Source organism: Polypterus senegalus, chromosome 5, assembly GCF_016835505.1.
Source record: "Polypterus senegalus isolate Bchr_013 chromosome 5, ASM1683550v1, whole genome shotgun sequence".
Lineage (NCBI taxonomy): Eukaryota > Metazoa > Chordata > Cladistia > Polypteriformes > Polypteridae > Polypterus > Polypterus senegalus.
The window spans coordinates 162,365,064-162,389,165 of record NC_053158.1 but is presented as its reverse complement, the minus strand read 5'-3'; the positions used below and the strand labels follow the sequence as shown (position 1 = coordinate 162,389,165).

General features: G+C 37.9%; 1 protein-coding gene across 2 annotated transcripts in view; it reads left to right on the top strand.

The window, feature by feature from the left end:
• ccny (cyclin Y) overlaps nucleotides 1-24,102 on the top strand; it is a 169,993-nt gene that overhangs the window by 93,611 nt on the left and 52,280 nt on the right. The gene's annotated exons all lie outside the window — the stretch shown is intronic.

Below are 24,102 nucleotides of genomic sequence, written 5' to 3'. Positions count from 1 at the left end.
AATTGTAGACTGTGGGTCTGGTGCCTAAACCCTAGTGCAGAAGGTTAACCATATCCATCATATTACTTGTGACACCCAATCCAAGGTGCCTGTACTAATACAATGCATTGCATTTTCATTTCAAAAGAAGGTGTATGCAACAGACACTGCAACCTAATAAAGGAAATTTTAAATAGAAGAAAATGTTGGAAAATAAAAAAGCCTGGCAGAGGAAGTATTAATCCCATTGGAGTCCGTTGTTTGTCACATAGACAGAAGTAGCTGACGGTATGACAGTGGGAGGCTCAGACTTGGGTCCTGGGAGGCCAATGTGCCCTCTTTATGGATGTTAATTGCATTTTGTATTTATGTGCAGAATTCCTACTCTCATTTTACTGTGATAATGAATGCAGATCACCAAAATGTTTAGTAAACTAAAATTAGATTGGTACAGTACTTCTTCTTTCATTCTTTTATATTTCCAAAATGTATTTTATTTACATAAACCATTGTGAAGCTGTAGTGTCTGTTGCCTGAATTATATGGCATTTGGTATAGGATTCTCAACAGCAGTGCTAATAGTTACAATGCACAGTCTCTTGGAATGAAAAATATAATACAAAATACTGTACATTCCAATAGATGGTTAATTGAAAACATTAATGTTAAATGTTTCTAACAGAATGTAATTGCTAGATAGACAGAAATCATCTTGCATGTAATATATAAATCAGCAAATATATACAAACAGGGTACACAAAAAGAACCTTGTGAGCTAGACAAAAAAAATCCATCCACCTTCTTTCTAATACAGTTTGTGATGTGTAACAGCATTTAACACAAAGCAGGAGCCAGCACTGGACATGGGACACTCTCACACACATTCGCAACTTACTCAAACTGAGCCAACTGATAGTCAACATTTGTAAAAAATTAATATTAACATTACATCTGTTATTGTGTGCCTCTAAATCAAATTTATTTTGCTGTGTTTTACTTAAAGGACATTTAAATGCATACACAATTGAGTGTATAAATACTGACATTAAGTTAACTGAAAATTCAGAATTGGCTCACTGTGATTGTGTACATAAAATTGCCCTGTAATGGACTTAAATACTTAAATATTTTGTCCTAGCCCACCGATTGGATGGAAAGGAAATACAAATTATAAAAGTGATGTTAGGATAAAATGTTTACATTTGAATAATAAAATGTAGTACTTAGTACTATAGTACTAGAATGTTAACTTAGAATTTAAACTTAGATATTTTAAATTCTCTAGTTTTTAGTTTTCATAATAAACATTCCAGTTAGAAACAGAGATATTAAAAAATGTGTATTGGTTTGAGGTAAATGGGCATATCTCTAACCCAGGAGGAAAATATGAGTGTCTTTTACATGGCACATTTTTGATAACATCTGGAATGCTGTACATGCATTTTCTTCAAAACAAGTAATTAGCCTAGCATTTGAGAGATTGGATTGAATTGTGTAATTTGAAATGTCAGAATTTGAAACAGATCACTGCTGCTGTGTCCTACGAAAATCTCTTTTACCCTGTTGGATGTTTTGAAAATAGGAAATGGCAAACAAGTGGTTTTGTTAACACTAGAATTACCAGAGCCTACGAAAAAACTCGTAATTCCGTCCCACCTTAAACTGCTTCTTAAATCCCTTCACACCTCTCCGCCAGTGCCCTTTGTCTTCTAAATGTGCTGATAAAGAGAAGCCGGCTATTCCATCCCCCCACCAATTTAGAACGTGCACGAACTTCTCTCAGCTCATGCCTTGATTGAGTATCTGGGAGTGAAGTGGAGTTTTAGAGTGGAAATAATAGATCGTTGTTTGGAACACACACATTTCATGTCTGTTCCGTTTCTACAGTAATCTGTGTCAACACATTGTTAAAACAGAAACTTTTTTATATTCTAGTAGTAGATGACAAAATGTAGGCATAAACTATATAATGTATGAAGCCTGAAGTCCAAAGAGCAAAGAAACATTTTCACAAGAATAACACAATTGCACTTTTAGGGTTAGGGTTAGAGTTTTTTCGTAGGCTCTGGTAATTCTAGTGTTAAGGAAGCGGTTTACAGAAATGAATTAGGTAGATTAAAAACATGCAATGACTTTTCCACTTCATTTTTGATTTTCCCTAAACCCGATTTAATTAGAAGTATATTTTCTGCTACTGTTTATCTAAATGTTTTACACCTGATATCTCTAGAGATGTATAACAAAAGGGTGGCACAGTGGCGCAGTGGTAGCGCTGCTGCCTCGCAGTAAGGAGATCTGGGTTTGCCCTGCGTGGAGTTTGCATGTTCTCCCCGTGTCTGCGTGGGTTTCCTCCAGGTGCTCCGGTTTCCTCCCACTGTCCAAAGAAATGCAGGTTAGGTGCATTGGCAATCCTAAATTGTCCCTAGTGTGTACTTGGTGTGTGTGTGTGTGTGCCCTATGGTGGGCTGGCGCCCTGCCTGGGATTTGTTCCTGCCCTGCGCCCTGTGTTGGCTGGGATTGGCTCCAGCAGACCTCCGTGACCCTGTGTTAGGATATAGCGGGTTGGAAAATAACTGACTGACTGTACAACAAAAGAGCTGATGTTTCATTGCATATTGTGAATGGAGTCTTTGTTGATAGGTCTCAGACTTATTTATTTGTATGACAGAATTTCTTCAAAACATGCATCATATTCTGTTTTAGTGGTATCCATTTTAATACAGTGGCACAAGAGCGGGAGTTGCAGTTACAGAGAAAACACCTTATTCAGCCTTTTTGAGAATAGAATAGGTAAACCAGGAGCATATGGATTACACAACAGTGGATCAATTATTTGCATCATACAGACATTTAAATGGCCTTGACGGTTTGTAGATCATGCCTTTATAAGATTTTTAGACTTTGAGAAGGCTTGATGAATGTTCTTCAATATTATGGGATTCAGGGGTCTGCTATGGGCCATTCCATCCCTGTGTTTCTGGAGCAACAATTGTGCCTGTATGCTTAGTGAGTCAAATTTTAGTGAGTCTTGTCACCTCACCTGTATGATTTTTGGATAGAATATCAAGGCACAACCAAGTTAAGGAGAATAACCGCTGTTTGTACCTGAGGGTTGAATCTCTACTTTTTATTACTGATTTATGTCTTTTTGGCTTAATAAGACTTTGTCTTCAGATTACCTGTTTATCTGTGTACTTCCAAATCTGAGATTATGTCCTTACTAATTTATTATTAGTATTTCTGATATTTTGGTTATTTTTAATATTTCATAACCTATTAACAGTTAATAGGTAAACAAATGTAATATAGTAAAACTAGTGTTTAGAAATTAAATACATTAATAATTAATATGTTTAAATATCTATTTTATTTTCTCAAAAATGGCAACAAACTAATCAGACATTAGACACATATATGGCAATCTTACAGTGAAGGAGTGACTGATGAATGTGTAGTATAAAGTGAAGCGGAAAATAGCAGAGATGAGAATGATCAGGTCAATGAATGGAGTGTCACGGAAAGAGAAAGGTGTAAATTCTGAGCTAAGAAACAGAGTGTATTGACTTGGTCGTATGGAGTAAATGGTAGAGAATGAATGGATGAAAGAGGTACACCAGAGAGATGATGGAGGGATTTGAAGCCCAGAGGAAAGCTGAAGCAGGCGTGGTTGGTGGGGGTGCACTTTGGCTAACATGAGTAAACCTGGAAGATTGCTAGTAAACTGGTGGCGGTGGTGAGGGTGACAATTATGTTTGTGAACGGGAGGCAAAGTTTCTTGTTCCTGGGAAATAAAAATTTATAACATGTACAAGTTTAACCTATTGGTAAGAAATATTATATTATTATGTTATAAACAGGCAGAACCAAAAAGAATAATAGTGTTGTGCTAGTTCAACTCTAAAAATGAGACAGAAGTTCTGCTTTAGAATAGAATTTTAATTTACATTATGTGCCGTGGTGATGAGAGATTAAGGTTGAAAGGGATAATTAAGAGTACAGCTGTGAGCATGTAGATAAATGGCAAGCATGAAAAAGCTGGGGTTGTCTTCGAAAATGTCTTTAGAGGAATTTTCCTTGGACAAATATAAGTGAATAGACACTGAACACAAAGTATTTATCCACCCAATGAGAATTTCTGAATGATCTGACATTTTCGTCACTGATATTTGAGAGTATAGCAAATAAATTATATTTTTAAGTATGCCTGCAAAAGGGCATTGAAAGCCACATTCCCATCTATTGTGGAAACATTATGTAAAGCAAAGTGAGAAGTTAAAGTCTGAAAAACATTTCTATTAAAATATTTTTTATGCATTTCCTTACTTGTGAACCTGGTGCCAAGTTTTCAGACAAACCTAATATTAATTTAATAATTCTTTGTAAAAAAATAATTCTTTGCATTTGTATAGCACTTTTCTCACCATTCAAAGCACTCAGCAATTTCAGGTTAAGGGCCTTGCTCAAGGGCACAACAGAGCAGAGTCACTTTTGGCATTTACGGGATTCGAACCGGCAACCTTCCGATTGCCAGTGCAGATCCCTAGCCTCAGAGCCACCACTCCGCTTTCATTTGTTGTAAACGTATGACAGTCATTAAGTAATATATCAAAGTTTTCACAATACATTGCTTTATAGTATACCTTTTGTTATCAGTGCATAATAGTATGAGGTGGATATATGTGTTAAAGTAAGACAATCTAAATAACCTTTACACTATAGTTAAAAATGTGAAGTTCACACATCATGCATCTACAGTGCATCTGGAAAGTATTTACAGTGCATCACTTTTTCCACATTTTGTTATGTTACAGCCTTATTCCAAAATAGATTAAATTCATTTTTTTCCTCAGAATTCTACACACGCAACACCCCATAATGACAACTTGAGAAAAGTTTACTTGAGGTTTTTGCAAATTTATTAAAAATAAAAAAACTGAGAAATCTCTTGAACATAAGTATTCCCAGCCTTTGCTCAATACTTTGTTGATGCACCTTTGGCAGCAATTACAGCCTCAAGTCTTTTTGAATATGACACCACAAGATTGGCACACCTATCCTTGGCCAGTTTCGCCCATTTCTCTTTGGAACACTTCTCAAGCTCAATCAGGTTGGATGGGACGCATCGGTGCACAGCCATTTTAAGATCTCTCCAGAGATGTTCAATCGGATTCAAGTCTGGGCTCTGACTGGGCCACTCAAGGACATTCACAGAGTTGTCCTGAAGCCACTCCTTTGATATCTTGGCTGCGTGCTTAGAGTCGTTGTCCTGCCGAAAGATGAACTGTCGCCCCAGTCTGAGGTCAAGAGCGCTCTAGAGCAGATTTTCATCCAGGATGTCTCTGTACATTGCTGCAGACATCTTTCCCTTTATCCTGACTAGTCTCCCAGTTCCTGCTGCTGAAAAACATCCCCACAGTATGATGCTGCCACCACCATGCTTCACTGTAGGGATGGTATTGGCCTGGTGATGAGCGGTGCCTGGTTTCCTCCAAACGTGACACCTGGCATTCACACCAAAGAGTTCAATCTTTGTTTCATCAGACCAGAGATTTTTTTTCTCATTGTCTGAGAGTCCTTCAGGTGCCATCGGGTTCTCGGTCACCTCCCTGACTAAGGCCCTTCTCCCCCGATCGCTCAGTTTAGATGGCCGGCCAGCTCTAGGAACAGTTCTGGTGGTTTCGAACTTCTTCCATTTACGGATGATAGAGGCCACTGTGCTCATTGGGACCTTCAAAGCAGCAGAAATTTTTCTGTAACCTTCCCCAGATTTGTGCCTCGAGACAAACCTATCTCAGAGGTCTACAGACAATTCCTTTGACTTCATGCTTGGTTTGTGCTCTGACATGAACTGTCACCTGTGGGACCTTATATAGACAGGTGTGTGCCTTTCCAAATCATGTCCAATCAATTGAATTTACCACAGGTGGACTCCAAATAAGCTGCAGAAACATCTCAAGGATGATCAGGGGAAACAGGATGCACCTGAGCTCAATTTTGAGCTTCATGGCAAAGGCTGTGAATACTTATGTACATGTGCTTTCTCAGTTGTTTTATTTTTAATAAATTTGCAAAACCTCAAGTAAACTTTTTTCACTTTGTCATTATGGGGTGTTGTGTGTAGAATTCTGAGGAAAAAATGAATTTAATCCATTCTGGAATAAGGCTGCAACATAACAAAATGTGGAAAAAGTGATGCACTGTAAATACTTTACGGATGCACTGAATCCTAGCAAACATCAGGTGCAAGTCAGGAACAAATCCTGGACATGGTGCCATTGTATTATAAAATATATTGTATAGAACTGATAAAAAAGTGCATAATTATATATAAATTAATAAACCATGATATTATTTATACACACACCAAAGTAATATAAGAATTGTTAAATCTTTTCAACCTGGAATACCCATATACTCCAGATACAAGGAGTCAGACAAAGAAATCTGATGAACTGATTCACTTAAACAGGTAGTTTGAAAGAATCAAATCACTTGTGACAGATAGGGGGCGCTATCGCTCCCTTGAACCCCTGTCCACGACTCCAGACACCTGGTAAAAGTCCAATAATCGACTTTATTAACTTGCCACAGTGCACAAAGCACCCTCTCCTCCACTATACTCATATAATAACAATTATCAAACACAATAAATCAATCCTCCAACTCCCAGACGCGTTGGCACCCTTCCACCCAGCTCAGCTCGCCGTCTGGGAGCTCTCATAGTCCTTTTATATATACTGACCCGGAAGTGTTCCAATCCTCAGTCCATGTGTCTCTCAATCACTTCCGGGTCAGGTACAAGTCCTTTTCTCCTCACCCCGGAAGCACATCGCTGTTCCTCTGACGCACTTCCGGGTTATAGGGCACAAAGGAATCTTCGGTCCTCCCTGCAGCTCCCTCTTGCGGCCCCTGTGGTATCCAGCAGGGCTGAGGATAAAAACTACAAAGTCCATGACTCCCTGCTGGTCTTCGGGGCACCTCCATACTGCAGGGAGGGGCTCCATCTGGCGGCCTGGGGGTATTGGCCGGGATGACAAACCGGCCAGATACCACACACTGTTTGGTATTACAGCCTCTTTTTGTGGTTTTGCCCACTCACTTTGTGCTCTTTATCTCACTGTTCTGGGCAGGCACAAAGTGGCTAATAAAGTAGCTTGATTCTGCCTGGTTCCAATTGTTTTTAGCCATTTCAATATATTTTACATGCTCCTTTATTATTTATTTATTATTTTAAGATCATTAGCCTCCTTAAGGAACAATACTACACTGGAATATAATTAGCAATTTTAGCGGAGGTTTCTTTCTTCTGTGCATCCTCTCTGATTATATTAGTTTGTGTCCTGATGATAATGATAAATTCAATACAAATCAGTCTCCCAGTACTCCTGTCAGCAGTATTAGGGGAGACTGTCCTAGTTTGTAGTGAGCAGGAATACTTTTGTTTTTTGTGTTCTTTCTTTTCTGTAGTATTGTAAGGACCAAGCTGAACCCCAAGAAAGTGGTGCTATATTTGCGGTAATATACAGTGGCATGCAAAAGTTTGAATACCCTTGCTTAAAATGTTTGTTACTGTGAATAGTTAAGTGAGTAGAAGATGAACCAACCACCAAAAGGCATATAGTTACAGATGACAAATTTCTTTTCAGCATTTTATGCAAGAGTAGTTTATTGTTTTTGCTTTGTTCAGTTGTAATGTAAAAGAAAAGAAAAGAAAGGAGCACCATGCAAATGTTTGGGCACCCCATGATATTAGAGGTTTCAGATAACTTTTACCAAGGCCTTAGACCTTAATAAGGCTTGGTCACATTCATCATTGGGAAACCTCAGGTGATGCAAATTGCAAAGCTGTATAATTTCTGTAACTCCTCAGTCCTTGTCCCAACAATCAGAAGAATGGGCTCCTCTAAGCAGGTACCTAGCACTCTGAAAAATAGAATAATTGATTCTCACAAAGCTGGTGATGGTTATAAGAAAATAGCAAAACATTTTCAGGTAGCAGTTTCCTTAGTTTTTAGTGTTATTTAGAAATGGCAGTTAACAGAGACAGTGGAGGTCAAACGAAGTCTGGAAGACCAAGAAAACTTTCTGAATGAACTACCCAGAATTCAGCACCTGAGGTTTGCAAATGAATATCTAAACTAGCCTGATGTGTTTGCAAACAAGTCATCTGGACTGATGAACTCAGAATAAACAATGTGCAAAGGTATGTGCAGAATTCCAGGAAAAGAACACCTCTCCAACTATTAAGCATGAGGTTGGGTTGGTCACGATTTGGGTTTGTGTTGAAGCCAGTGGCACAGGGAACATGCCATCAGTAGAGGGAAGAATGGATTCAAATAAATACCAGCAAATTCTAGAAGTAAACATCACACCATCTATAAAAGGTTGAAGTTAAAAAGAGGATGGCTCCTGCAACAAGATAATGATCCGAAACACACTTCAAAATCTACAGTGGAGTAGCACCAGATGAGCAAACTAATGGTTTTGCCATTGACCTCATAGTCCCCCGATCTAAACATCATAGAAAATCTATGCAAAGGTTTCAAAAGAGCAGTGCATGTAAGATGTTCCACGAATCTTGCAGAATTAGAAGCCTTATGCATGGATGAATGGGAGAAAATACCCCAAATAAAAATTGAAAGACCCTTAGCTGGCTGCAAAATGCACTTACAAGCTGTGATTCTTGCCAAAGGATGTCTTACTAAATACTGACCATGTTGGGTGCCCGAACTTTTGCTTTAGGCCTGTTTCTTTTTTTTTTTTTGTATTTTGTTCTGTGAATGATAGAAATAAAAATATAATCTTGCTTGAAATATTAAAGAAATTTGTCATCTTTAACTTTATGCCATTGGGTGATCAGTTCATCTTCTGCACACTTACCTATTCACAGTAACTGGCATTTTAGGTAGTGGTGCCCAAACTTTTGCATGGCACTGTATTAACATTTAAAGAACCATCGATTTTCCAACCCGCTGAATCCGAATACAGGGTCACAGGGGTCTGCTGGAGCCAATCCCAGCCAACACAGGGCACAAGGCAGGAACCAGTCCTGGGCAGGGTGCCAACCCACTGCAGGACACACACAAACACAAACACACCCACACACCAAGCACACACTAGGGCCAATTTAGAATCACCAATCCACCTAACCTGCATGTCTTTGGATTGCGGGAGGAAACCGGAGCGCCCGGAGGAAACCCACGCAGACACGGGGATAACATGCAAACTCCACGCAGGGAGGTCCCGGGAAGCGAACCTGGTTTTAAAGAACCAACAATATGCATTATTTTAATATCATTACAGATGGAAAACCAGAAACATTAGCACTGCAATAGAGATCCCAATACCTTCATCTATTTCAAAAAAAGGTTCATATTTGTTCTAAGTGTATTAATGATATAGGTTCTATGTGATCAGATGATAATATGAAATTATTTTGTATGACTGTGGAATCTTTGTCATGATAATGGGATATGCACAGTGTATCACCCAACAGACTTACAACTAATTTCAGAATGTTTTAAGGAGTAGGCTTGTGCAAAAAAGACTCTTGTCTGTATATATTAAGCACTTTTACCTTTATAACACAATAAGAAGTGGCATACCTTTATATTTCAGTGTTGAGTATATTTCTTTTTATATAACCGCAAGCTACATAGTGAGAAACCCAGCTATAGCTGTTTGTGGTTAGAATGAAAAATTCTCGAGAAACCTTTTTGAATAGTAGAGTTTGGCCTGCATTGCAGCCTTGAAAGCAAACTTTTGTGATTAACATACAGTTAAACTTGCTGACAACTCAAAGTAAGGATTCTTTGAAGTAACTATGCATTTTATAGTTTATTTATAGGGACTGATACATCTTTTGTGTGCTCATTGATTTCTTTAAACCTAATTTTAGTTTTGTGTTGACTGTGAGCTGATGCCTTACATAAGAAACATATGAGCTTGACTGCTTATGTGGTTTTCCTGTAGGTTTTATGAACAAGTGTATGTGAGGTACATATACAGTATTCTTGCTATGGATCAAATATACTATCTTTAAATTTTGCCAAATTTAAAAAGTTCCATTTATTTTATAACCTAATCTACAAATACTTTTAATATCCTAATTGTTTTGCATATGATTTGCTCTGTTACACTTAGTTCTTCTGAGAGGTTACCAAATTTAGGAGTGATTTGGTTGCAAGAAATAAATGTAATGTTAAATAATATCCCTCTCAAAAAACATTATATTAACTCTTAATGGAGATTGAGGGAAATGATTTTAAATTTATAAAAAAACAAACAAAACACTTTTCTGTCATTTTCTTTGCTAATGCATTTGCACATATAACTGTATATGTAACAGTGTTAATTTTCACAGCTTGTACTCCTGCCTCCTACCAGTATTTGAACACACGCCTAGGAATACAAAAAGCTTGCTCTCATATAGTGGAGGTAAAGACATAATTATTTTATTTTTATGTATTCTGACTTTTAGCTGCAGGTATTCACATTTAACAGTCTCATAGGAAAGAGAAGTCAAAAAAGAAGTAGCTTAAAACTGAATGTGGACTGAATGATAATAATCTTTAGCAAATTTTTATACTAAAGGTTACTGGATATAGGAATTGCTTTTTACACCAGGCACCACCAGAATGGTACATAACAGGTCTAGATTACAAGGAGTGGCTTCTCATAGAGAGAGTAAGGCAAATAGCTAAAGAGCACTTAGTCCAAAAGGATAAAGAGATAGAATGTGAGGTAGGAAGGAAGTGTGCTGTATTTTTGAAGCGGCCAAATTGAGAATTACCTGGTAGACAGCATTCAAGACCTTTATAGCCAGACTGAAAAGGACAACAGATTTGATATTTTAGTCAGGTTTTGTTTGTTTTTTGTATCCTCCCAGCTATCATCATTACAGTAGTTTGCCACTCGTTTTATATTTATTCTCTGAACAAGCTGTGCAAACATTTTGTTTTCTTTTTAATTAATTCTTTTAAAAACTGGTGGATTAGTATAAGTTGCCAACACAATTATTGTGGATTTGCATGTTAAGATCTAAAAAAATAGCACCAATAAAGCCTTTCAAATGCAATGCCTGACAGAAGGAGAATTTGTCATAAGAAAGCCATGCATGCTAAATAATATGCTAATAACAGAGCAACAAAGTGGTTGACCTGTTTTTTAATTAGGGGGTCACAGTTAGTATTACAGTCTAAAAACTTAAGTGAAAAAAGTTTATTTAGCTTATGCTACACATTAAAGACCTTGAGAATTAAATATTTAAAGTAATGTAACAGCCCATCATTTAGTCTTTAAAGAAGAGCCAATGTTCATAACTTTGTTTTGTTTTTCTCCTTTATTTTATTCATTAAATTGCAAAATACAAGTGCTTCGCAGCGGCGAAGTACTGCCTTAAAATTTTTATTAAGAAGAAAATTAAACCTTTTTAAACTGAGGGAAAATATACCAATAATTATTTGTTAAGGATCTCTTTGTATACCACATTGTCAGTTCAGCCCTCCTGTTTTAAAATGACCAAGCTGTGCGCTGAGCTTAGTCTTGAGCATGAAACGTACAGTTGGCCATGTGAACAGTAATCTTGTCTGAAATCTCACAGCTTGGATTGCTGCTGTCATAATCGGTTTGAGTTTCATGGTTTGTTTCAATTACGTTAGTATTTGCAGGACTTGTGTTGAAGTGACATTCGGCACCTGTCATGCGTTGTAAGCATACAACCGGTTTCATCGTTAACTTCACATCCAGCTTTTGAGAGTTTAAATATTCATAAACATCAAAGTGTCCACTACTCAAATCGTCACCTGTGAATCTAAGATGTTTAAGAGGCATTGGCGGTTCTCCAAAGGTGTAAAATATTTGCCCATTTCGGTACACTTGAAAGCTACAACCAAACAATTCAGCGGCAGCCATCAACTCACATGCAGAACCATAGGTGAAGGGCTTAAGCATTTCACTCTTCTAGTGCTCCAGTGTAGTATAATTATCTCCTGTACCGTCATCAGTCCACACCTTGAACCTGTCCCAGTCATTCAATACATAAGACACAATGTTCCTCTGGATGTCAAGAGTGACCCTGATATGGCTGTGCAATATGTAACACAGAGAATGGAAAAGGCAGGTGGCATCTCCGGGCATGGAAACTACTCGGTAAGTGACAGTTCTTTGATCGACGGTGATCACCTCGATAGACATGTTAATGGGGGTACGGTTGGAACGGTAAAGGAAATGGGTAACTGAACAATGTAAAGTAAGTCTAAAATACCTAAACAATAACTATAATCGTAATAAACGAACAATAAAACAGTGGGGAAGCCGTGGATATAAATAAAAAGGCTGTAGTTATCAGCAGGGAGACGTGAATACCGTAGCAAAGCAAGGAAGGGAATGTAGAGACCGGAGCGATGGACAGCCTTATATAGGCACAATGTGGGAGGCATGGGGATGGGGGACCAAACGCCGCCTCACTTGGTGACTGAGCTGCAGGCTATGGACGTATATATGTACGTAAGTAGGATTCAGTTAGTGTTGGGAACCCGCGTACCAAATTTCTTGAAGATGGACCCATAAGTAACAAAGACTGTTGGAAAGTTCAATATGGCGGCCGACAGTGGCGTCATACCACCGAAATAAGTATGTACATTGGTTTCGGTTAGCATAGGGAGGCCACCTACCAAATTTCGTGAAGATGGGGCCATAAATAAGGAAGTTCAACATGGCGGACGTTGTCGACCGTTATGACCGTTATGCATAGAATTTCAAAATGAAACCTGCTTAACTTTTGTAAGTAAGTTGTAAGGAATGAGCCTGCCAAATTTCAGCCTTCTACCTACACGGGAAGTTGGAGAATTAGTGATGAGTGAGTGATTGAGTGAGTGAGGGCTTTGCCTTTTATTAGTATAGATACACATATACAGTGGTGTGAAAAACTATTTGCCCCCTTCCTGATTTCTTATTCTTTTGCATGTTTGTCACACAAAATGTTTCTGATCATCAAACACATTTAACCATTAGTCAAATATAACACAAGTAAACACAAAATGCAGTTTTTAAATGATGGTTTTTATTTTTTAGGGAGAAAAAAAATCCAAACCTACATCCCTGTGTGAAAAAGTAATTGCCCCCTTGTTAAAAAAATAACCTAACTGTGGTGTATCACACCTGAGTTCAATTTCCGTAGCCACCCCCAGGCCTGATTACTGCCACACCTGTTTCAAACAAGAAATCACTTAAATAGGAGCTGCCTGACACAGAGAAGTAGACCAAAAGCACCTCAAAAGCTAGACATCATGCCAAGATCCAAAGAAATTCAGGAACAAATGAGAATAGAAGTAATTGAGATCTATCAGTCTGGTAAAGGTTATAAAGCCATTTCTAAAGCTTTGGGAGTCCAGCGAACCACAGTGAGAGCCATTATCCACAAATGGCAAAAACATGGAACAGTGGTGAACCTTCCCAGGAGTGGCCGGCCGACCAAAATTACCCCAAGAGCGCAGAGACGACTCATCCGAGAGGTCACAAAAGACCCCAGGACAACGTCTAAAGAACTGCAGGCCTCACTTGCCTCAATTAAGGTCAGCGTTCACGACTCCACCATAAGAAAGAGACTGGGCAAAAACGGCCTGCATGGCAGATTTCCAAGACGCAAACCACTGTTAAGCAAAAAGAACATTAGGGCTCGTCTCAATTTTGCTAAGAAACATCTCAATGATTGCCAAGACTTTTGGGAAAATACCTTGTGGACTGATGAGACAAAAGTTGAACTTTTTGGAAGGCAAATGTCCCGTTACATCTGGCGTAAAAGGAACACAGCATTTCAGAAAAAGAACATCATACCAACAGTAAAATATGGTGGTGGTAGTGTGATGGTCTAGGGTTGTTTTGCTGCTTCAGGACCTGGAAGGCTTGCTGTGATAGATGGAACCATGAATTCTACTGTCTACCAAAAAATCCTGAAGGAGAATGTCCGGCCATCTGTTCGTCAACTCAAGCTGAAGCGATCTTGGGTGCTGCAACAGGACAATGACCCAAAACACACCAGCAAATCCACTGTACATATATACATATACACATATACATATATATATACACACACATACATACATACAAACATACATACATACATATATATACATATATATATACGTCTTGCATCGTCACACCTCCCACGTAATTGAGTGCCTGCCCATATAAGGTAAATATTCGTGGGTGAAGGACTGTGCTTAGCATATTCATAAGTATGGCTGCTGCGCTACTCAGCATGCCTCCCATGTAATTGACTGCCTGCCCATATAAGGCCATTCTTCGCTACGGTGTGTTCATTCCTTTCCTTGCTTCGCCAAGGAAGCAGCCTTCTCACAGCTTTTACACTGTTTTATAAATGAACGACATATAAGAAAGTCCTTTTTCCTTGCTTCGCTAACGAAGCAGCCTTTTTATTTAATCCACGGGTTCTCCACTGTTTTATTGTTCATTTATTACGATTGTTATAGTTATTGTGTAGGTATTTTACACTTAGTTTACTGTTCAGGTACCCATTTCCTTTATTTAATCAGCGGCTTTTCTGCTGTTGTTTTGTTCGTTTATTATGGTTATAGTTATTTGATTATTTTTCTTTGCCTGACTGCCTGCCCACATAAGGCGCTCTGCAGTTTTTTTGTGAAGCAGCCTTTACACAGCTTCTTCGCTGTGTTATAAACGAACGCCATATAAGTCTGTCCTTTCTCCTCGCTCGCTTAATATTTTAGACTTAATTTACTGTTCAGATACCCATTTCCTTTATTTAATTCGCGGGCTCTCCGCTATTTTTTTGTTCCTTTATTACGATTATAGTTATTTATTGATTCCCTTCTTTGGCTGACTGCCTGCCCATATAAGGCGCTCCGCTGTTCTTTTGTGAGGCAGCCTTTACACAGCTTCTCCGCTGTTTTATTCTCCTTGCTTCGCAGTTCTCTACTGTTTTATTGTTCGTTTATTACGATTGTTATTGTAATTGTGTAGCTATTTTAGACTTGATTTACTGTTCAAGTACCCATTTCCTTTATTTAATTTGCGGGTTCTCCACTATTTTTTTGTTCCTTTATTACGATTATAGTTATTTATTGATTCCTTTCTTTGGCTGACTGCCTGCCCATATAAGGCACTCCGCTGCTTTTTTGTGAAGCAGCCTTTACACAGCTTCTTCACTGTTTCATAAACAAACGCCATATAAGGCCGTCGTTTTTCCTTGCTTCGCCAACTAAGCAGCCTTTTTATTTAATCCACTGGTTCTCCACTGTTTTATTGCTGGGAGCTCTTCCTTCTTTTCTACGTACTGCGGTCACAGTCAGTTCACGTGATTATGTGAGAGGCGTGATGATGTAACACGCAGCTCCGCCCCCCCACGGCCGTCGAGCTAACGTCTATTTCAGTATATGGAGAAAAATAGGTTCCAGTTATGACCATTACACGTAGAATTTCGCAATGAAACCTGCCCAACTTTTGTAAGTAAGCTCTAAGGGATGAGCCTGCCAAATTTCAGCCTTCTACCTACACGGGAACTTGGAGAATTAGTGATGAGTGAGTGAGTCAGTGAGCTTTGCCTTTTATTAGTATACTGTAGATTAAAACACAGAGAGAGAAAGAAAAAAAGTATAGTTAATTGGAGAAACTTTACCTGTTGCTTTTGGTCCTGTAGGATATCCTAAATTAAACTGAATTGATTTACAGGACAGACTAACCCTTGGATCTCCCAGAATGTTCAACTTTAGGCTTTTTTCTTGTTTACTTGTTTTCAAATTATCATGCCATTAAAGATGTTGTTTAACATCCATTGTTGCTGTACAATAGCTGAGTGTACTTTTGTTCAATCTATATATATAATTCACTAAGGGCACGCAAGACAGTGAGCACAAGGAAGACAGAGTCCCGCCCGCCAACTCTAACCCTCCTACCGTGTCATGGGATACGCACGGCAACTGTAACCGTCCTCCCGAGTCCAGCATCACTCTTGAGGCATGCAACAACTCACCAAACATAGCCTCAGTCGCTTTCGTCTGTGCAGAAGTCCACATGCAACTCAGAGCCACGTTGACTTTACACCGCACGCAAGACAGAGAGCCACGATCGCCAACTCACAGAGCCCCGCCCGCCAACTCTAACTAAGGGCAGGCAAGACAGAGAGCCATGCCCGCCAATTCACAGAGCCCCGCCCACCAACTCTAAGACCATGGGATATGCACGCAGTGTATGAATGGATATAAATAATTGCATGTAAACTATTCGCCAAAATCTGTTGTATGTAAACAATACTGTTTAAAACGTTATTGTTTTTTCATCAGAAAACCCTGTTTCCACGTCTACCTGTATTAGTTTAAATGGCACTTTTACCACTCGCAATAGGGTGGACGCGCTGACTTATCGTGCCGACTGGGCAACACAGTGAATGCGGCGTCTATCTATATATGTCTATGTTTTCCGTAGCCTGCTACAGGAAGGTACTCTCTCAACCATTGGCATTGGTTTCGCTCCTTGCTATTTTCGTTATACTACGACGGTGGTTTCCAAAGCCTTTGTTATACTGAATTCCTTTCTCACCGTTTTCCGTTCCTATTCTTACACCGTATGCTACGGTGGGCTTCGGCTAGTAGTAATTAATACACTATTGTATGCATAATTTATGTATTTTATCGTAACTGTTTATATGTTTGCACTACTAATATTTCTTTGTTTATTCTACATTTAGAATCTAAATGTCACTATCAGTGTTTTTCCATTTCACTTTCTGAAAGCATGGATTCTTTTTTTTTTCATCATTCTAGTGTTTCTGATTTTAATGTTGCTGCATAATTATGCTAGCCTTAGCTTCCAAAGGACAACTTGACATTCTAATGAAAAAAATGTCAAGAGTAAAATTTTTTGTTCCTTTGGTGGTAACAAGTTGTCCAAGTTCTCATGCAGCACAGCATCCATAGACCATGACAGTAGCTCCTTTGTGTTTGACCACTGATAAGAAGTTTTCAATTCAGGATTGCAGTGTTATTCTTTTGCCTTGACATAATAGGACTTTTTTAGTCAGTCAATACGTTAAACTTTTGACTCATATAAAGCATTCTTTTAGTAAAACTCAGGAACAATTAAATGCATTGTAACAATTTTTAGCACTGATTTATTATTATTATTGAGAATTGGTTTCCATATGTTTACTCTTCCATTTTATCCCATAATTTCTTTCTTTCTTTCTTCAACTTGCTGGGTTAAAATCTCATGTCTTTCCATTGTCTTTAAGGAGTCTGCATTTTCCCTTCATATCCCTGTGTCTCCTATAGTTTTCTGTTTTTCATGAATTGTTGCAAAAGTTTTCCATGCAACTTTTGATAGAGAGAGAGAGAGAGAGAGAGTACTATTTGAATGATTTTATCAATAAATGACATCTCAAAAACTAACACTGAATCTATCTGCCAAAGTTCAATAGCATTCTTTCCACTGCAGGGAAAACATTGACATAGTTTAATTTTTTTCATTTTTATTACTATTTAATTTAATATTGTTTCTTTGTATCAGTATACTGCTGCTGGATTATTTGAATTTCCCCTTGGGATTAATAAAGTCTATCTATCTATCTATCTATCTATCTATCTATCTATCTATCTATCTATCTATCTATCTATCTATCTATCTATCTATCTATCTATCTATCTATCTATCTATCTATCTATCTATCTATCTATCTATCTATCTATCTATCTATCTATCTATCTATCTATCTATCTATCTACAGGTGACATTATAACAGACATGATTACTAAAGTATCCAAAGGCGAAAAGAGATAGTAAGGGTTTAAATAATAAGGATTGTACCATACATTTTGTTGTGCTTATATGTCAATGATTCAGTTTAAGTAAATAACCACTTTTTCCATTTAAAACTGAAATGCACACTTTTCTAAACAAGTTTTACTTTCTACAGGTTAGTAATGGGCAGCAGATATATTAGAGAAAACAGAAAAAAAACCCAACAATTTTTCAGGCTGTAATCTACAGCTTAAGCAATAAATAGGTCTAATGGATACCTGTGCTCCTAAACCTTTTACAGTTTTATCATATTCATCCACATACAGTATAAACTGTGTTTAGCTGTAAAAGCCTTAATCCAGTCGTTGAACTTTCAAATTATAAAAAAATGGAATCAGTTGCTTATTTAGTACGCTGACTATAACAAACTTTCAAACAGTGCTGTACAGGCTAAAGATATTTTTGCTCTTGGCTGAAAGCAATATTGCTGGGTGCATTAGCATCAGCTAAAAGAGAGATAAATTAGATACATGCAGCTTACTTCTTTATCAGATTATGTTCTATTCCTTTAGATGCAAGCCAGCCAACAGTCTCATTTCATTCTGAGTGGTATTTGTAATTGTCACACTCTGTCTAACAGCACTGAGTCAGGATAAGACATTACTGACATTGCCTTGACAATTATTGCTGAGCACTGAACTCTTCAGAACATGCAAGCCAATTAAAAAGTTTAAGAACAGTCCCAATCTCGGCTTACTGTACTACTTCAAAAAGAGGATTCAGCACCATTCCGAAATAAAGGTGAGCAACTCAAAGTTATGGTAAAACAGCATAATATTAAGTGTGTTAAAGAACTACTACAATCCATGATAAAGACATAGAAACACAGCCATTTGCAATGTGTATTGCAACGATGAGCTATAACCTGTGAGCAATAAGTTGGAAAATCCATGTTTTTATTATAATTATTTCAATATACAACTTGGTATATTTAAAAATGAATAGAAATATTTTCTTCTAAAAATTGCAAAAAAAAAAAATTAAGTTGTTTCAATGTCAGATTAAAACACTTGTGTGCAATTAATGAAGTCATTACAAGTATTTGCAGTTCAGAATGAATGGCTTTAGGATCTATTATTCTAAGCCTATAAATAGAAATGTACAGAAATAATAAAAGGTGACTCTGAAAAAGGATCAGTAGAGTGTGTAAATAGAAGACAAAGATGTGCTGGGCCTCCATCCAGGGGATCACTGTTTAATTGGCAGGTTTTTGAGGCAAAAATAGATTTAAAAAAAGTTTCAACGATGAAGATGTGATTAGCACTGGGGAATAAGAAGAAAGATCTAGTTAAAGTCTCAAACTAATTCCCATTAAAGTGTTGTGGCATGACCCAACCTAAACATTTCATGCACAGGCAATATAGAAATGTCTCAGTGTTTGAGTTGGTTTACAAGGACGGTTGGGCTAAACTTTCATTATATTGGTGCAAGAATGATTCTGGTTCTGTAACTGCTTTTGGTGAAAGTTATTGCTGCAGAAGATGGGGTCAGAAACTATTAAGTCCAGGTTGGAAATTACTTTCCTTTGGATACACTGCATATTGAATGACACACAGAGGTGTCAAACTGAGTTTTATTGAATGTTCAAAAAACAATTTATATACCCAGCATGGGCTTAATATAGCAACCAACAACCTATGTTCCTTCTAAGCTGTGCACCTTTTTACAGAGTGCCACATATTTATTATCAATCTGCTCACTCTCCACCCTGTGCAGCTGTTATCTTGACCTTCACCCACATCTCCAAAAACTCCATGGGAGGAACTTCCCAACCCATTCATGTGTTGGTGCTTCATGGCAATCAATACTACAAGGGTGATGGCCCCTTCTTTATGTAGTATTATTATAGGCCATTCAGAATTCAAAAGGGATTGAATGAAGAAATTGGTTGCAAATGGTATGCACGCCTTCCTATCAGTTAAAAAAAAAACATATAGGGTTTATTGCCAACAACTACTTCCATATTTTCCATAGTAATGGTAGGTTGTGGGTGAGTAAAGAGGGTGAGGTGAAGGAGTTAGAAAATGCTTTTGGTCCTCCTACTTTTCTCTGTTATGAGGTTGATTCAGTCTCAATCTAGTAGATCTGTGTCAATTTTTTACATTTTTCATATTTAATGTATCATTTTGTAATCCTTGATTCCCCAAGTTCTTTTCTGATGACACTATATTTTTAATGTAAAGCTGAACGTGAGCTTGTGTGTGTTTGTCTGGCATTCAAATCCATAGTTCTGAGCCCCGGATGAATTTTTTACAGACTCCCCATTTGTACAAGGGGAGACTATAGGCTTTGTTGTTTTGCATAATTTTGTCTGTGCCCCTACATCTGGGCAGCACCAGGTACTCCACTTGTGTTTTTCCCCTATGCAGATTCACACTCTTTTAGCTTATTTACACAAAAAAAACCACAGATTCTCCAAGGGAATCACTGCAGAATTAGCTGTATTTTAGAAATTTAGTTGGTGCTCCCAAAACAGGCATCACTGGGGTCAGTTGCTAGTTTTCAGTAAGATAGACTTGGTAGAGTATATAAGTAACATGTATCTTACACCAAAGTAAATACTTTTACTTTTTTACATTGTGCAAAATTTAAAACAAGTATAAAAGCTTAACATAAAATGCTGCAGTTATTAGGTATAAGGCATGCTTTTTTAATTAAAAAATTAGTAAAATTTTGTTTAATCATAAAACTTCTCAGTGCCATCTATTGTATAATGTCAGTTGGTCATTTTCTAACCAGCTTAGTCCTGAGCAGGGTTGCAGTTGGAGCAGAGCTGGGGAGGGGTGCTGGAGCTTGTGTCAGCAAGTATAGGGTGCAAAGCCATCTTAGGGTGAAAACACACACACACACACACGCGCGCACACACACACACACACACACACCCCAGCCACCATACGGCCAATTTAGGATCTCCAGTTCACCTAACTTGGATGTCTTTGGAGTGTGTGAGGAAACTGGACCACCTGGAGGAAACCCATGCAGACTTGGGGAGAACATGTAAACTCCATGTAGGGAGCACCTGGGATGTGAACTTTCGTCTCCTTACTGCAAGACAGCAGCACTAACAATGCACCTTTGTGCCACCATTTCTGTAATGTACATTCATAAACATTGATATTGTATAATCTTGATTGTTTCTCTGTTCTGGGTGTTTGCAAGTTCATCATAGGGTACACTCATGATTAAATCCACACACACGACAGTTTTTATCTGCCTCTTCTTTCTGTCCAGTAGATAAACAGCAACTACTCATGACTCTGTATAAAATAAGAAGTTTGGGAGTGGATTGCATGTTTTTCATGCAAAAAAAAAAAAAAAAGTTTATATCTGTAAAATTGGTTAATGCAAGCAAAACATATGGTGCCGGTTTGAATCTTTATTGCTTTCCATTAATGTCACATTCTTCTCTAGATTTTCTGAGTGCACACGTAATACATATACTTTGTTCATGTCTAAACCGAGTGGCTATTTTGTTAAGGTTAGGCACCCTTTTGTGCTTCTTACATAGAATTGCTAATTAATTGCCTTTTTTCCTTAAATTTCTCTTTAACATAATAAAAGTAAAGCATATAAAGCAGCAGTTCCCATTGAAGTGTAGTCTTTTTGCTTATTCCCAGACTAAGCTCCTGTATCACTTTGCCTCCATTGTCTTAATTTACTTTATTTGGTTTTTAAAATTGCCTGATCCATAATCGTTAACAATATCACATCATCAGCAAACCGAAGCTTTCCTCAGACAAGACGCCTACTGAATTTTTAGAGCCTCTCATTTTCACTGTTAGAGTGTCAGATGTGTGAATAAATAGCTCTTCATTGGCTAAGAACAAAAATATCCAAATAACTGCCTCCTTTTGCAGCATGAGATTATTTAAGTTCTATTTCTTTGTTGTAATTAGCTGTTCTTTATTTCAGACTGTGTAACAGAAGTACCTTTCCAAAATGTTGACAAAAATGTTATTTATCAAACTGTATGCTGTTAAATCACATCTGATGTGGATACTGATGGAATAATTTAGTTAAAATAGATGGCATAGAAGAAAAGTCTCTTTACACCCACAATGTCGATGCTGGCCAGTTATGTAAGATGTGCTGTATTAAACGTAAGCAGATGGCTTTATTTATAAAAATTTAAATAAATCATCCTGACATTTACCACTTTCAAATGGCAATGTTAGTGACTACAGTATTAGTATCACTTTTCATATTTTGGTCCAGTTATTCAGATGTCCTTAAGTAATGATATGAAAGGATTATGGATAATTTTCATCTTGAACGTTGCTATTTACAATTTATTGTTCTTTTTCTATTTTAATTGTGGGAGACATATATTAGGTTATATTGTTATTATGGTACCAAGTAAAAGTTTTCATTTAAACATTAATCAGCAATTGAAAGACACTGTGATCAGAGCAAAAGGCTCATGTTATATAACTGATATACTTTATATCCAGGTTTCTTTGATTCCATTCTTGTAGTGAATCTTTAGGAACATGTGGATCTTAAAGCATTATGTTGTATAAAAATGTTTGATATCTTTTACTGGCTCATTTTTTATTTTTGTACCCAGTGACTACATATATTACTGCTATTAACCAAACAATGGTGACTAATAGTGTCAGTGACCAGTTATGGCTTAAGAAACACCTTTTTTTAATTATTCACAATTTCATCACCATATACATTTTCCAATGTTCCTGCATGACATCTTAACATATATAATATAACTTAAATATACATGCCATTTCTATCGCCAGTCGTGTGTGGGAATTTCTTTCATTAGATCTCCTTTCTTGTGGTGTACCCACTTTCACCAGAAAGAAAGATTATATAAGTTGTTTGTAATTTTATAAACTCAATTGCAAACCTTTCAAATAGGATTTGTACTTTCTCCGGTCCTGTTCAATCTATATACATCAGACTTCCAATACGACTTGGAGTCCTGCCAGGTGCAAAAATTCGCTGATGACACTGCTATTGTGGGCTGCATCAGGAATGGGCAGGAGGAGGAGTACAGGAAGCTAATCAAAGACTTTGTTAAATGGTGCGACTCAAACCACTTACACCTGAACACCAGCAAGACCAAGGAACTGGTAGTGGATTTTAGGAGACCTAGGCCCCTCATGGACCCCGTGATCATCAGAGGAGACTGTGTGCAGAGGGTACAGACCTATAAATACCTGGGAGTGCAGCTGGATGACAAATTGGACTGGACTGCCAATACTGATCCTCTGTGTAAGAAAGGACACAGCCAACTATACTTTCTTAGAAGGTTGGCGTCCTTCAACATCTACAGTAAGATGCTGCAGATGTTCTACCAGACGGTTGTGGTGAGTGCCCTCTTCTACTTGGTGGTGTGCTGGGGAGGCAGCATAAAGATGAAGGACGCCTCACGCCTGGACAAACTTGTTAAGAAGGCGGGCTCTATTGTAGGAGTAAAGTTGGACAGTTTAACATCTGTAGCAGAGCGACGGACATTAAGCAAACTCCTGTCAATCATGAAGAATCCACAGCATCCACTTACCAGTGTCATCTCCAGGCAGAGGAGTAGCTTCATTGATAGACTTTTGTCACTGTCCTGCTCCACTGACAGACTGATGAGATCGTTCCTCCCCCACACTATGCGACTCTTCAATTCCACCCGGGGGGAGTAAATGCTAACATTACTCAAAAGTTATTGTCTGCTTTTACATGCATTTTTATTACTCTTTAATTTAATATTGTTTTTTGTATCAGTATACTGCTGCTGGATTATGTGAATTTCCACTTGGGATTAATAAAGTGTCTGTCTGTCTGTCTGTCATATAGTGCCTCTCATATCTACCTACCTACCTACAAGCCAACTAACAAGCCAACCAACAAGCCAACCATCACACACAGCATGACCCTGAAGTCTGCTTCCAACAGTATTTTATAAAACGAAGCAAGCGTAGGTTGAGCTGGGCCACCTTAGAACAAGGAACACATTTCAGAATGACATATTAAAAGTTGGAGCATGCGCTGATAGAGCATTGCCACACCCAGTACACAATGAACCACCTGGATTGGGACCCAAGTGCAGCGGATGACACCTCAGTACCACACTGGAACAGAAACTTGCTTCTACAACTATTGCTATATATAAGTGAACAGAGCAACCTTATTTTTGTGCAGTTTTCAGCTCCCACGTGATGTTTATCTTTATTTACCCTAGTGGCCTGATCAATATGCACATGATAAATCCACTTTTGTAACCTGTTACTCCTGTCAGCTGAGATATTTTGCTGGTCTTATTTATGCATTTGCACCGTGGTA